The 13,334-nt window shown below is 43.5% G+C and overlaps 1 protein-coding gene across 9 annotated transcripts in view; it reads right to left on the bottom strand.

Annotated features, from left to right (window-relative positions):
- SRGAP2 (SLIT-ROBO Rho GTPase activating protein 2) overlaps positions 1-13,334 on the bottom strand; it is a 237,768-nt gene that overhangs the window by 130,856 nt on the left and 93,578 nt on the right. The window lies entirely within an intron of this gene.

Raw genomic sequence — 13,334 nt, 5'->3', positions numbered from 1 at the left:
TGCATGTGTACATACACACACCTGTGTGTGTACTACCTCTGCTTAGAGGGACTGTAAACTGTGGTACTGTAGTACCAAAGAGCACATCCAGCATCCATTGTTTCTTTCTTTCTTTTTTTTTTTTAATGTTTATTTAATTTTGAGGGAGAGAGAGAGACAGAGCGTGAGTGGGGGATGGACAGAGAGAGGGAGACAATATCTGAAGCAGGCTCCATGCTGACAGCAGAGAGCCCAAGTGGGCTCGAACCCATGAACCATGAGGTCCTGATCTGAGCCAAAGTCGGACACTTAACTGACTGAACCACCCTGGCGCCCCTCACGTACACTGTTCTAAATACCATTCACCATTAACAGAATCCAGGACCCTTTGAAGAGAACTCTTTATTCCAGAGCTGAAGTAAGTAAGTATAAGATGATCCTAGAATATCTTTTTGTGCCAGAGAGTTGAATGGTGGGAACATGTCAAAAGGGCACAGGAACCAGTTTGAAGGGACTCCACTAGTCAAATCTGGAATGAACATGAAAATAAATAAAGATAGTAAAGGATTATAACTTGTTGAATAAAATCAGAATCCATGAGTCCAAACTGGTATAAACAAATAACCAGACAAATATATGGGGGGATGGAAAATTCTTCCTTACATTCAAATCCCAACTGATAGATGTAGGAAAAATGAGGAAAACTGGGAAAATTACCATTTTGTAACCATAATAATAATTGATTTAAACAAGAATCATCAATACATGCTGAAATGATAGGTGTTTTAAGTTTTGAGGAATAACGTGATATTTGCATGGTCTCCAAGTATCTGTCCAAAATACATGCATTAATTACAAAGCATAAACTAGAATAACCTTATGGTAGAAAAATCTGGCAGATACTCTAACCAAATGATCAAAATTAACATCACCAGTAATGAGGAATCATCAGCAAATGACTCCTGATATAATGCACTGAGAATATAATATTACTTCTACGGTATTCTCGCCCAAAGCACATAAATGTAATCATAAAGGAATATCCAGCATTATGGGGTGGCTGGGTGGCTCAGTCAGTTAAGCGGCTGACTTCAGCTCAGGTCATGATCTCATGGCTGGGGAGTTTAAGCCTCGTGTCTGGCTCTGTGCTGACAGCTCAGAACCTGGAGCCTGCTTCAGATTCCGTGTCTCCCTCTCTCTCTGCCCCTTCCTGGCTCACATTCTGTCTCTGTCTCTCTCAAAAATAAATAAACATTAAAAAATTAAAAAAATATATATCAGACATTAGCAGAAATACCAAATTAAGGGACATTCTACAAATAACTAAGCTGAATGCTCCCCCAAAATATCAATGTCCTAAAATACAATGAAAGACTTGGAAACCAATCCACATCAAAGGAAACTAAAGAGACAAGAAAACTGAATGAAATGTATAATCTTGGACTTTCTTTGGCCAAAAAAAAATTTTTTTAGAATAAATGGTAGGTTAATTAGAACATCTGTGGGTTCTATAATGTTACTGTATCAATACTGATGCCCTGATTTTGGTACCTGTACTGGTCATTGTGGTATAGAACAACCTTATTTTTAGTAAATCCATATTGAAGTATGTGAGGGTCAAGGGGTATGTCTATAACTTATGCTCAAGTGTTTCAGAAAGAAAAATGTATGTGCATAAGTTGTGTACAGAGAGACAGAGAGAAAAAGAAGCATAAATCAAATGCAGTAATATGTTAGCATTTTTGTGCAATCTGGATAAATGACAGAAATTCTCTATTCTCGCAACTTTTCTGTAAGTCTAAAATGATACCAAAAGCAATTTTTAAAGATCCAATTTTGGGGAAAAAAATGAAAAGAAAGCATTCTCCATCTTGGCTTTGGCACTAAATATATGCTACTTTGTGTTATCTTTTTTTTTTTTTCTCCATATAAACCTCCTGTCTTCCGCAGGACACAATGAGCCTCCTCAGAACAGAAGCTGGGTCCTAAGTGTCTCTGTGACCCCAGGACCTGCCAGAACCTGCTGGTCAATACTGATGATGAAGATAAAGCCAAGCGTTGATGACTGAATCACATATACTACAGGGGATTTACATGGTCACTCAGCAGCTCTGGCTCCTCGACCTTGAACTCTATACCTTGTCAGAACACACACGTGTATGTGTGCACAGGCGCACGCACATGCACAACCTTAAAATATTTCACATTCAATGGTCACTTCCATGAGTTAGATTAGTGGCTTATTCTTCTGTGGGTATATACTTCCCAGCATAGCCCTTGGTGTAGAAAAAGTGCTGAAAAAAGTTGGCTGAAGAGCATAGGTGAGCCTCACGTCCCAGGATTGGTGTTCACCAAAATGTTCTATGTTAATGAACAAAAGGGCCAGAAGTGGACTTGTTTTTCAAAAGAAATAAAGGCACAAGGATGTTCTATGAGAGATTTTCAAGCCATACTTCCTGACCAGAGTGTCCTGAAAACTAGCCCAGACCTGATACATTGCTTTTTTCATTTTATTAAAGGGGAGAACTTTTCTCAAGTCTTCTTTAATTTGGAACCAAGAAAGCCCACTAAAGATGTATTATAGAGGTGCCTGGCTGGCTCTGCTGGTAGAGCATGTGACTCTTGATCTCGGGGTCTAAGCCCTGCATAGAGCTTACTTAAAAAAAAAAAAAGGATGTATTATGTATCTTTATTCCATATGGCTTCCCTGAACTATGTTGTAAAGGAGGTGTCCTAAGCATTTAGCATCCAGCGAGAAACTCAGTATGTGTGTTTGGGGGCTGGGCGTGGGGCGGGGAGAAAAGAGGCCTAGCTGAATTCTCTACAAGGAACATTATCTTCATTCACCTCCAGTTAAGGGTGCAACGGGCACCTGGTAAAACTAACACTGAGAACGTACAAGAATAAGGTTGGCAGGCAAGACAAAGCCGCTAACAATACCATTTAATCCACATGTTATAAGCAGCTGAATGGCTAATGGAAAAGTCCATGAGGCATGCCTGGCTGAATGTCTGCAGGCATGTGTATGTGGGACTCTGCAGCAGGAAAGGGCACACATTTCTACCCATGACCAGACAAAACAGAAGCAAGAAGGTACCTCACAAATCAGGTCCACACACAAGAAGAGGGGCAGGGGGCGGGCAGAAAGTCAGTCCACGTAGGAAGCCGAATCCTGAACTGGGCCTGCCTTCCAGGGTTTCACTGTTTGTCAGAGTCTGCTCAATAGCATGTGCTTGGTCTCCCCAAGGAACTGTCTCGGGCATCACTTCCACCTGTACGCTGCAGAATCAATGCTGTCCAACTTCCTCCTTTCGCTAAATCCTTGAGATGCTGCCTGTAAACTCAGAGAATTTCAGGCACCAACAGAAACCCCCACCCCTACCCTAGGAACTTAGTAGTTCCGAACATCTGTTGTTTACCAGGGTTCAGGCTGAGAGCTGCCAGACTTGTTCCACAACCTCTCCTTTAACAGAGGCTGCTAGAGGGACGTCTGAACTTCATGCAAGGATGCCCTGTCCCAGTTGCTTAAGCAGGCATCGGCAAACACAGCTCAGCATCCTCCCGTTGAAGATAATCCTACTTTGTTCGATTCATTTTCTAATCCTGGTTCTTTAACCAGCTGTACCCAAAATATGTTAAGAAGCAGAGCTGTGCTCATTGATCTTCCCTGAGTTTAGAAACCCAAGGGGGCAGTGATCCAATGATGGATGGCGGTGTAAAAGGGCAGGAGGTAGCAGAAAGAATGATCCTTTTTCAACTCTGAGAAATCCAAAACCTCCTTTTTTTCTCATCCTCCCTAAATCCTTCATTAACACTGAGCTCTTCCCATATGAGTCTGTTTCTCTTCACAGCATGAGACTTTAGCACAGTGCACGAATTAGATATTAAAGTCTTTACTCCAATTAACTTGGGACTAAATCTAATTGAGAACATAACTGCTATCTTTTACCCTTCCCTGCCTAAGCCAAGCACGAGGCCCTCCGGAGTAATCCACCTTCACTCCCTTCCTGGTGACTACTAGAACCTGCCTTAGATGGGGTCCTATTTTTAGATGCATGTGCCCATGTGCATATATATTCTTATTATCTTCTCTCAGCCTGTCTGATCCCCCCCGCCCCCTGCCACCTTTCAATTATGGAAGTCCTTACGGCAGAGACTGTCTTTTCTTCTTATCTTGTAAACCCTCCCACTTAACGCAGTCAGCTACCAATAAAGAGGACATGGCTTTTGCCTTTAAAAGAGAACTGGATCAAATCAATTCATTTAATTGGCTGTGAATTCCTGAAAATTAAAGATCCTTCGAACCAGATGCACATCGATTCCTGTGTCTACTATGGAATTGTTATGGGACTTACAAGAGCCTAGAAAACAAACACTGAAAGCTCCCTGCATCTCAGCCCTATTGTTAAGGGACATGATGAGCAGTGTCTGGGCCCCAGCAAGCTTCGAGCCTGAGGTGTGTCCTGCTAGCACTCCGATGGCGGAGACTGGGCGACACAGGAAGCCCTCAGTAGTCTTCAGCATCCTCCCAACTGCTCATTAGAGCATGTTTTGCTCCCGACTGCCCTCTATCATTCCCTACCCTAAAAGGATGAGACAAAGCCATTTATGGAGAAGTGTGGGAGCTTCTGTTTGGCCTCATGAGGCAACCCAGTGAACCACATCTGTTATGCTCACGACCGAGGCTTGGACAGAACTAGTCAGCTGGTGTTGATGGTGGCCACGGCAGGAGGCTGAACAGGACTGGCGTGCTTTTATCCACCCAGGTTGCAACTGGGACCTGAGCACTATACCATTATGGAAACCCCGCGATTTGGTAATTAGTGCTAACCAGTGACTGTGAGGACAAGGAACTCGGAGGGTGAGCGCAAGACAAACTTCCTCCACTCGATGATTATGAGCCTGGATCTAAAGGTAACATGCCAGGTTAACTACCTGGTTCAATGTAGCTTGTGACACTTTGTGAACATGACAGCTTATAAGACAAAATATACAATTGCTGAGATTTTATAGGAACTGGGCATACAATTATGTCACATAATTGCATATTTCCTACCAATACAGACACATCATAAAAATCAGGAAGGAGGATGAGTTTGTCATTCACAAGGGCCCACTCACTGGGGTAACCGAGGGAAAGGGACATGATATCTGGGGCCACGCTTAAGAATGCTTAACTCTGGGGGTGACTGGGGGGCTCAGTTGTTAAGTATCCGACTCTTGATTCTGGCACAGGTCATGATCTCACAGTTCGGGGGATCGAGCCCCTGCTTGGGATTCTCTCTCTCCCTGTCTCTCTGCTCCTCACCTGTGCGTGCTCTCTCTCTCTCTCTCTCTCTCTCTCTCACACACACACACACACACACACACACACACACACATAAACTTAAAAAAAAAAAAGAATGCTTAACTCTGCACAGGGAATGAATAGTGAATCTAATCTATCAGGGTTTTACCTACTGTAACTATGTTCAGTCCCATCTTCTGAGGACCAAAGCAGTTGTTGCTATTTACACTTACTATGTACTAAGTGCTATCCTAAGGGCTTCACATAGATCAAGTCTTACTCAGCAGAACGACTCCATGAGGCAGGCACTATTATTATCCTCAATTTATAGATGTGGAATCTAAGGCAACTAAGAACCTTCATCTAAAACCACACAGATAGGGGCACCAGGGTGGCTCAGTCGGTTAAGCGTCTGACTTTGGCTCAGGTCATGATCTCGCGGTTCATGGGTTCGAGCCCCGTGTCAGGCTCTGTGTTGACAGCTAGCTCAGAGCCTGGAGCCTGTTTCAGATTCTGTGTCTCCCTCTCTCTCTGACCCTCCCCTGCTTGCACTATCTCTCTCTCTCTCTCTCAGAAATTAAAAAAATAAAAATAAAAAAAGATAAATAAATAAAATCCCACAGCTAGTAAATGGGTAATCTAGGACTGCAAATCCAGGAAATCTGGTTCTGGAAACTGTGATCTTCAGTACCAGGCTATACTCCTTCTGTGGCAGTGATAATTACATCAGCTACCATTTTTTGAGCATTTAGTAAGTTATAGGCATGAGAATAGTGCTTCACACATATTATATCCAATCCTTAAACAACCCTTCAAGGTAAGTATTACTCTCTGCATTTCATAGATGAGTAAATTGAAGCTAGAAGGGAGTAAGTGATTTGCTCAAGGTCACACAGCTATAAACGCAAGAGTCGGGATTCAGACCCAAATATGTCTGGATTAAAGCTCTCAGCTTTTCCTGCTAAGTCATAAAGCCTCCCAAAGAGCTTGCAAATGAATTCTTTCTCTGTTCCAAAGACTGGCCAGCACTTTGTCTCGTTAACTAGCCCTCAGACACACACACACAAATTGTCTTCTTGTCTCTCTTCCATCCTGCTTTGTTCATGTGTGAGGAGACCTCCCAAGTCTTCCAAAATGGACCCAACCACCACCACCTAAGTTCTGTATGGAGCAGGCCAGTGAGACACTCACCAGGGTACCTTCTGTTAGTTTCTAAATAAAGGCAGTTTGAGCCATGGCAAAGGGAAGCCAACCCTTGCTCAACACCAGATGCTACATCTGGGCAAAACCTTCCCTGAGGGAAGAAAAAGCCTCCCAAATATGTCCAAAATGAATGAGTGACACCCTGGTCCCAGGAAGTGAGGGGTTCTCCCTTCTGGGAGCTTCATGCTTCTTCCTACTTCCCTCCTCAAAGTCACCCCATACTCAAAGAGAAGCTTTCTGGTCCTCCACCCTTTTCTGATTTGCAGTCACAGCTGTAACAATCTCCATGGCCAACTGACTCTGCCTTTCAACCCAAGGCTATTCTGTGAAGCTGATGAACAACTCTGAAGTTAACCCCAGAGGAAAAACCCATCAGCAATAGGTGACATAACCACAGAAACTGTGCACAGTCAAATACTGGGCCCAAGGCCAAGAACATGGACTCTACAAGAATTTCTCTCTAATTAACTGTGTACCTAACCTCCCACTGAAAGGCATATTGCAGGTTGATGTCTACCAGATTCCTGAGATACCTGGGCCCTGCTCCCTCACCTCCCTTCCTATAGTTGCACAACTCGAACTCAGCCAAATAAGTAGGTTTACTTTCCATGTGTGTCTCTTTAATGTCCTGCTAATTTCATGTTAGTGAGAATAGGATACTGTCTTGGATATATCTCCAACCTAGTGCAATGCCTGGCACATAATTAGGTCCTGAAAATGTGTATTGAACAAATGCACAAATAAATATACCTTTTAAATCACTTTTCATTCTCTGCAATCTGAGTACCACAGACAATATGAAAGATCTTCCCCCCTTTTTCCTTCTAAACCCTTGATATTGGAAATTGGAACCTGCCACAGCTTCGACCATCACCTCTCTATAAACGTGCCCAAATAGCTCCCAACAGCCCAGATGTTAGTCCTGAAGACAGCCATTCATTTTCTGTCAATTATTGAAAATTTCATCTTCAATATCCTTCCAGTATCTTAAACTTCACACGCGAAAACCAAATCTCTCAAATGCCCTTCAAAAACAACTCCTCCTAACTTCGGTATTTCTATTAAAGGCACCATTAATCTACCAGTCACCCAAGTCCAAAAGAAACTTCACAGCCCTTTTTCTTTTGTGCTTCCAAGCTCACTTGAAACCTGAATCCCATCTGTCAGCAATTCCTGTAGATTCTTCCTGCACCAGGTGTTTTCCATCTGTCTCGGATGGACTGTAAGCTTCAGGAGTACAGGGGTCAGTATCTGTCCTGCCTGGCATGTGTCTGTCACATGGTAAGAACACGATACATATTTGCTAAATGGTCCAGAGGATCAATTTCTATTCTTTTCATTCCTACCATCCCACCCTAATTTAGATCTTTATTATCTACTGTGGCAACTGGTGTCACTGTCTCAAGTTTCCAGTCATTTAGCAATTCACCACTATTAAGGTTAAGATCAATCTTTTGTAAGCAGAGTTCATACTTTGACTTGGACAACTCACTGTTCAAACCTTCAGTGGTTTCCAGTGTCTATTGCATAACACCAAACCTTAGTCAAAAGTTAAGGCCCTCTGCAATACGGTCCTATCTACCTTTTCCAATTCTTCTATATGCTCATTAACCAGTCAAACCAGTCTACTCATTGGTGCTTTGTATTTTCCTCCTGCTGTGCCCCTCCCTGCCTCCATCTATCAAAATCCTGTCCATTTTCTTCAATGTCTGGTTCAGATTCCATTTCTTCCCTGGAAGTTTCCTGACCATTCCAACTGTGCACCATCCTTTCTATAGCACACACTTGGTTACTGACCACATGTTGCCTTATACTGAAGATGTGTTACTGTATTCCAGTGCAATTTATCCCTGACTAGACTATAAATTCATGTGGAAAAGAACCCTTACTTCTATTTCTTTGGATCTCCCTCCCCTAAGAGTCTAGAACAATACCTTAAAAATATTCAACAAATATTTGTTGTTGAGAAGAAGGAAAAGCTAGAAGAAAGATCGAAAAGCTGTTGGCGGAGGGTTTTAAACTAGCAGAAGGTCTCTGGAAAGAACACAGCAGGATAGCAATGTAGGAGTATTCCTCTAAAGATGTGACAGGAAAAAAAAATAAAAGAAAGAACTGAGCTATTAAATGGAGGAGATCAAAACCAAGTGAGCTAAGACTGAAAAGGTAATTTACAGCAAGTCTATGTGAAAAAAACAAAAAAACAAAAAACCAGCCAAGGCATTATCAATTAGAGTCCTGCTGAGCAATATTAACACAGATTCCACTTAAAAGAGACAATCAAAGGCTCAGCAACAAATAGGAATACATTTATACTCTTCAAAGAGCCAAAGAAAATGGAAGAACATCTTCCCTAGGAAGACTTCCTACCCTCACATAGTATTTTATCTCTGCCCTTAATCAAATCAGGCGGATAGAATTTCAGACATGAAGAGGGTTCACCCACAATTCAAAGGGACGGAGGAAGCCATGTTCCCTATCTTAAAGCAGAATACGGTAGAATCAAATAAACACTATGTAGTTATATCTGCAGCATCTCTCACTCTTTCTGTGGAGAAGGGGGAAGAGAAGGAGCCTGATGGGAGCACAGGGTCAGACTCTGCAATGGAGGCAGAGCTGTGCGGGCTTTAATGAGGGCATTTGCACGGAGCACAGTGTGGGAGAGGACAAAAGGTGAGCAGGAGCAAAGCAGAATAGGAAGCAAAGCCAAAGAGTGACAGGCTAATGGCTTCCAGCGTAAGAAGGTATCCAAAAGAAAAAGAAAAAAAAGCAGTCTGGCAATGTTTGTCCCTAAGTGCAGTCACTTAAAACTGTAACTGAACACCCAAGCAAACTGAGTCTGAGAGGCTGAGACCCAGCCAGGCTGAGACACTGGTCTGGACAAGGGCGGGGCGAGTCCATATAGACCGACTTTGGCCCTGGCCACCCTACCCCAGCCCAACTTGAATAGTTTCCACGTCCCTGATACGCGTCTGCCCAGAGCTGCCGCTGGCAGCTGTTCTCCTGGCAGCACAGAGAGACAAATCCATGGCATTGCTGGGCCAACAGCTGCTACAGCTCCGGGGGAGGTGACGAGTGCCCGCTGAGATGCTCTGGGCAGAGAATGAACTATTCTAGGGATCAGCCCCAGAGTCAGCAAAAATCGAGGCTACACTGCACCGGCTGAATGAAAATACAGTACAATTACGACTCCAGAGACCCAGGAAACCCTCGGCCCTTCTTCTGTCCCAGCCTCCCTGACTCCAATTGCTTCTTGCCCTCACATTTCTATTTCCGAGGGCACGACTTCAGGTTAGGCCCATGTTAACCTTAGGCTCACTGCCATACCTCCTCAACAGGCCTCCTGCTACCCCGTCCCTCCCCTCCGACTGATCTTATGCAGGGTTACCATAGTTAACTCCCCAAAGCACAGCCATAATTATGTTCCTTGCTCAAAAACTATCAATGGCTCCCCATGCTTACAGAATAAACCGTGTCGCCTGGCGTTCCCGGCCCACTGTGTTCAAGCCCCTACCACCTTTTCTAAGCTTATTCACGATTGCATTTATCATTCCTGCTCTTCAGCAAAGCGGATGAGTTATCCACCTGCCTTGTTTTTCCAGCTCTGTGCCTTTACCAACCCTATTCCCTCTGCCTAAAATGCCTCCTCCTCCATCTTTCTATCCTCCTTTTTCAACTTCGGCGTTGTCTCAGATGAATTCAGCCCATAGGACCAGTACCCAGCACTCACACTTGCATTTTCCCATTCCCACCCACTCAGCGTCACCTCCATGAAACCCTGCCCCGTCTCCAACCTGAAGAAATGTCTCTTCCCCACGCACTTGTGGCACTTTGCATATTGGGTGGACATGATCTCTTACACACCCACCCTGTTACACGTTGTAAGCGAATGTGGCAAAGCTGCCAATAGTCCTGCACTGTGTTTTCTCTTCTCCTATAGAAACAGAAACTCGACCTTCTGGTCTCCCCACTCAAGACCCTAGAGCACTCATTACCATGCTGCCGCATCGAACCTGAACTCCTCTGCCTGTCTGTCCGAGAGCCATTATTTGGTGTCTAATCCACTTATCTAAACTTGTTTTCGACTGCTTTTGTAAATATCTATGTTCTCATAATATAGACCTCTACTGAAGGCCTTTGCGCATGACATTGTCACGTGTCTCTCTTCCCTGCTAGCCAGGATTCCAGAGCTTGCCCGGGTCTCCACCAGAATGAGCAGAGTGCAGCACCCAGTAGGTACTTAACAGGGGTTTGTTGGGTAAATACCTTGCTACTCAGGAGATCAGACAGGAAGCTATCAAGGTAAACTAGCCATATAGTGGCAGCAAAAGGAGTGAAGTTCCCCTCTTACAAGGTCTCATGGCGCCTTGTACTTCTGTTCTGCAACACTCACCTCAACTGATTTAATTGTGTGATTTACTCAAGGCCCGTTTCCTCATCCTGTCGTAAGTGCTGTGTGTAAGAGACAGCGTCTGCTCACTGCTATATCCCAAGGCCCAGTGTCTGGACTGAAGGAGTTCAAGGAGTGTGTGATGGACATTTGTTGAATGAACGGAAAAGAAATTTTCTTTTAATGAAGCTGGATCCCTCACTGGTCCCTGTGCCCCCTCGCCAGCAAACACTCCTTCTTCCTCTCACCTGCACGTGCTGTTGTTCTCTACCTTTAAAGCCTAGCCTAAGTCCCACTTGCTTCATGGAAACTCTCCTGACTATTCCAGGTCCTTTATGTATCTCTCTGATGATTTATCTCTGACCTCTCATCACATCTATATTCTACACACAACCAATGATTTCTATGATTTCTTAATGAGATCATTATTGCTTTACTCTCTAGCTGCTTCTTGTATTAAAAATTTTTCCTCCTCAGCCAGATACGGCCCCTGTGGAGACACAGAATAAACTTCCCTTGTATCTTCCAATGCCTGTACAATACGAGTACACAGATGGCTCTTAATAAATACTCACTAGTTGTTTTGGGGAAAATGAAGCCAGGTACCAGGCTTTATGAGAAGGGAATTCAATTCTTCCAGCTTTGGAGAAAACACCCTATTCCCTGCATGTGGTCTTAATCAAAGCAATTCAGCTGACTTACAGATTAGCATATCTTTACCTTAATTTGTAGCAAATATGTCCTTAGGCCGAAAATATGATATAGTCCTAAAAATCAAATGCTATTTTACGGAGTAGCTTACCAACAGAATAAATCCAACTTTGAGTCCCCTCTTTCTAAGGCAAATGATTTCTCTCCCAAATCTTCATTTATCACATACTACTTAAAATAACATTTTATTCTCTTAGGATTGCTTATTGTAAAACGAACGGGACTTGGGAAAGATAAGGAGCTCTGAGGACAAAACATGTGGAGAAAATTCGCATGCTGGCTTATACTGAGAGTGTCACGTGTTCTCAACCTTAGCCTCTCCATATCCATTGCTCAGAGCTGGCTTGTAAAGGATAATTTGTGTCTCATATTATTAGGGTGATATGATAAACAAAAATAGAAAATGGAGGAAAACAAGACATACCTGGCGTTAATTTCTAACTTCATTCATTCATTTACTCATCCAATAATGCTTAGGAAGCATCTATTATATACCACATATTACAGCAGGCACTGGGGGAGACTGGAAAATGAATCAGAAAAGCTTATACAGTCCACTAAGAGAAGATAATATAAGGCAGACAGTGCTGACTGCCCTAATAAAAGAATTATTCAGAAAAGGGAGAACATTCTTTCTTCTGGGAGAATCAAGAAAGTTTCCTGGAATGTGATGCATCTGAGATGGGTCTTAAAACAGGAGTGCCTTTGACTTGCATAGATGTGAACAGCAGATACATAAGTTCAAATAACAGGATGGGCAAGGGCCCGCTGGACTTAATGTTCTGTTTGGCTATGGTACACTAGAGGACAAAACACAAGTAATAAGGTCGGAAAGCTAGTTGGGACCAGATGTACAAGGGCTCAAAGAATAGAGCAGCCCTTCTCAAACTTCAACATGCACACAAATCACCTGAGTATCTCGTGGAAGTAGATCTGGGGGTGCGACCTGAGATTCTGCATTTTCAGCCTGCTAGGTGGGCTGATACTGGAAGACCACACCTTGAGTGTCAAGAACACAGACAGTGGGAAGCCACTGCACAGAGAAACTACGGGATCCCCAATATGTTCCAGGAAAACTAAGTCTTACGACAGTGGGTCAGGCAGATTGGAATGGGGAGAAGCTGTACGCTGTGGTCCTCAACACTAGTTGTTCGTTAGAATCATCTGGGAAGCTTTTACACCATACTGTTACCCAGACCCTGATCCCAGAGATTCTGACTTAATTGCTCTGGAAGGGGGCCCAGATTTCAGCATTTTTAAAAAGTTCTCCAGGGAATTCTAATCTGAAGCCAGAGTGGAGAACCTCTGCTGTAGATGATACAGTAAGTAATGCAGTCATTCAGGCAGCAATGATGATGATGATCTAAACTACAGCAACAGCAGTGAGAACAGAGTGAATGGGTCACTTGCATAAAATACTATACAAGGAATAGGCCTTAGCAACTGTCTGGGCAATGAGTCAGATGTATGGCTACTGCACCATTCATTTCTTCCAGTTAAAGACAGTTTGATGAAATGGTTAAGAACATAGACTCTGGAGCCAGACTGCCTTGGTTTGAATCCCTACTCTGCTACTGATGTACTAGGAGTGTGTGCGTGTGTGTGTGTATGAGTGTGTGTGTGTGTGTGTGTAAGAGAGAGAGACTAAGCGACTCTAGAGGTCAGACTTCAGACTGCCTTGATTTGAATCCTAGCTCTACTATTGATGTACTGTGTGTGTGTGTGTGTGTGTGTGTGTGTGTGTGTGTGAGAGAGAGAGAGAGAGAG

Source organism: Hyaena hyaena, unplaced genomic scaffold, assembly GCF_003009895.1.
Source record: "Hyaena hyaena isolate Hyena2069 unplaced genomic scaffold, ASM300989v1 scaffold_28, whole genome shotgun sequence".
NCBI lineage: Eukaryota > Metazoa > Chordata > Mammalia > Carnivora > Hyaenidae > Hyaena > Hyaena hyaena.
The sequence above is the reverse complement of the archived record's forward strand: the minus strand, read 5'-3'. Positions and strand labels throughout refer to the sequence as shown.